General features: G+C 44.7%; 1 protein-coding gene across 4 annotated transcripts in view; it reads left to right on the forward strand.

Annotated features, from left to right (window-relative positions):
• Window positions 1-3,053, forward strand: part of cul9 (cullin 9) — a 33,135-nt gene that overhangs the window by 6,265 nt on the left and 23,817 nt on the right. The window lies entirely within an intron of this gene.

A 3,053-nucleotide genomic window follows, 5' to 3' on the forward strand; every position in this document is an offset into this window, starting at 1 on the left:
TTTTGTTTTTATTGTTTCACTCTTTGTTGAATTTTCAAAGTAAATCGTCCTCTAACTGAATTCTTCCCAAAGAAAAACATGTTCTGCCGAGGGTAAATGAAGTTCCTCTGTCGGCCATTTTTTAAATATTGAAAACAGTCTTAATTTACCCAGAATTCATTGCACCACAGTCCAGCTTTAGATATTCAAGAGCTAAACAGCTTTATTCAGCAGATGAATTCAGACTCCGTCTCTCTGAAGTCTGTTTGTGATATTTAAGACACAGAGTCTGTCTCTGTGAAACCAGTGAGACCAGTACAGTCCAGTCCAGTACAGTCCAGTACAGTCCAGTACAGACCAGTACAGGACAGACCAGGACAGACCGGTACAGTCCAGGACAGACCAGGACAGTCCAGTACAGTCCAGTACAGACCAGGACAGTCCAGTACAGACCAGTACAGTCCAGGACAGTCCAGGACAGACCAGGACAGTCCAGTACAGTCCAGTACAGACCAGGAAAGTCCAGGACAGACCAGAGGATTTTTGCTACATCAGACCTGTTTGTCCTCAGGACTCTGAGATTCAGTCTGTTCTCAGAACGCAGAGACGGATCAGAGGTGGAGGAGAATAAAAGAGAAGTGACTGTGAAGCAGCTTCACGGGTCTCTGGGTTTGAACTTTCTTTTCTTCTCTTTGTCAGACGGTTGACATTGACACTGACAGACAGTCAGTCTGCACCGTGGAGACTCACACACAGCTGGACTCTGATCGAAGCTGGATCAAACTTTTACTTTTCAAATAATGCCAAAAGAAAACCCCTCCCTCCCTCCCCGGCCTCCGTCGCCGCCTGTTCTCCGGTCATATGTGGAGAAAATCCTGAGGAGGAGCAGCTGAGAGTTTTTCCCATGAGTCATCAGGGCTCGGTGCCGGAAACAAAGGCACCAGCCTGGTTGTAGATCCACGTCACACAGAGCAGACTCACTGTTCACACACAGCGCTCAGTCTGAAGACATGAGCCCAGAGGAGAGGTCTCACTCTGACTCAGACGTGTGTCAGTTTAACTGGACATAGGGAGAAATCATTAAAAAAAACATTTCAAACCAATAGGATTTCAGCTGCGCAGTGAGTCACAGTGTGACTGGACGGGGGGGGGGGGGGGGGGGGGGTGAAGTGGGTGGAGCCACCCGCTGCAGAGATCCTCAGTTGAGCGCAGATTCATTTTGAAGTAGCAGCTCGGTGTCGAGCTGATCGGTATCAATATTCACCTGAGCTCTGATCAATACTCTAGTTACGTGTTTGATGGTTTGTTATGTTGCCAGGTTACCGAGCTCTTTGTCACTGTTTGTTAATGATAACGAGCGTGGACTGAGCCTCGTCACTCGCACCAGTCCAGTGATGTGTTCACTGTCATCACGTAAAGTCTGCGAGGGGATGAAATGACCTGTGAGGTGAAACCTTGTGTGTTTCCATGGCGATGAACTGACATTGGGGTGATTATTATTGATTATCTATTTGAAACACCGTCACGTCTGACGCCATGGAACCTGAATCAGTTCATGTTCGTCTCCATTGTCTCTGTCAGCTCCAAGACAAACTGGACCAAACAGGAAGTCGGTCAGATTGATGCAGAGGCGAGGACTGTCGCCTGTTCACCAGGAAATGACATCATCATCCTCGTCCTCACAACGAAGGCTCTCTTTTCCTTTTGTCTCTTAGCAACAAGGAGACGAAGAATCGGCTCATTCATCATCAGCTGGAGCTGAATGAAGCAGCTGCTGTCAAACAAAACTGATGAAGCTCAGTTCAGTCTATTTTTATTGTTTCAGTGCAGAACTAGAGTCACCTCCTCGTGGTCGTATCCCTCCGCCGCTCAGACTAGTTCCAGGTCACTTCCTGTTCATCCACAGTCAGAAAATATGAAACATTTGTCTGAAATTTTCTCATAATTGTTATTTAAAGTCTTGAGTTCTGGCTAAAATCCTGTTTTGTGAGGTCACGTGACCTTTGAACTTCGACCTTTGACCTTTAGCGACTAAAATCTAATCAGTTCATCCTTGAGCCGTAGTGAATGTTTTTACGTTCCATCGAGGTGTCACTGAGATATCGTGTCCAGACGTGTTCAGCAGGTGACCTGGTGACCTCGTACAGACTCGGGTTCACCTGTCGATGACACGCACAGCAGAGAGGGAGGAAGTCACCTGAAAACAAGCAGAAACCTGTCAGACTTTTTCTCATTGTTCTTCCTTCCTGTTTGAATCCTCTCAGAGGAAGTTGAGAGTCCGTCACAGACCTTCACTCAGGGAGGGAACTGAAACCACGAGGCGTTTACAGTGAAATTAAACTGATGAGTCTAATCAGTCAATTCAATTCAATTCAACTTTATTGGCAATGACATTTTCAACATGTTTCCAAATCACAATCATTTAAATTAGACATCAAAATGTCAATAACAATATTAATATAATCTCAATATCAAATAATGAATCATTAAATTGAGAATGAAATAAAAGTGAAAGAAAGCGATAAAATTCTAAACATACACACAAATACCTACGTAAATATATACCCATACAAATACACTGTCTCAGTGAGATTAAAGTCTTCTTCAAGAGAGACCTGAGAAGAACAAAGAACTACAGAAAACAATCTCAATAATCACAAAATACATCAAATAATAAAGGTTTAAAATCTCTAAGAGAAATGTAAGGGTCCAGTTGACGGCAGTTAACTCCATTTAAATGGAGCAAAGGTCCTGAAATCATGTTAAAGCAGGAAAGACACAAACACTAAGAAGCAAGTCAGACCCAGACCGTGTCCACATACTTTTGGCCATGATGTGCACGAGGCTCCATGCTCTCAACACACTGTTTGATGTGGACTTTAATGGTTGAATGTGCCGCTCAGTAATTTGTGTCGGAGTGAGACCTCGCTTCACTGTGGTTTTAAAGCTGCTGCCTCTCCCTGTGACCCAGCCTGCAGTTCACCGTCAGTCCTGCTCCTGAGGGGGGCGCTGCAGCTCACAAAGGTTTACTGTTGAGTTCAGTCACTGATTCATCGTTTTCATTTTCAAACAGG

This window comes from Seriola lalandi, unplaced genomic scaffold (assembly GCF_002814215.2).
Source record: "Seriola lalandi dorsalis isolate HSWRI2012SDOR001 ecotype SW California unplaced genomic scaffold, Sedor1 jcf7180002054967, whole genome shotgun sequence".
In the NCBI taxonomy this organism is placed as follows: Eukaryota; Metazoa; Chordata; class Actinopteri; order Carangiformes; family Carangidae; genus Seriola; species Seriola lalandi.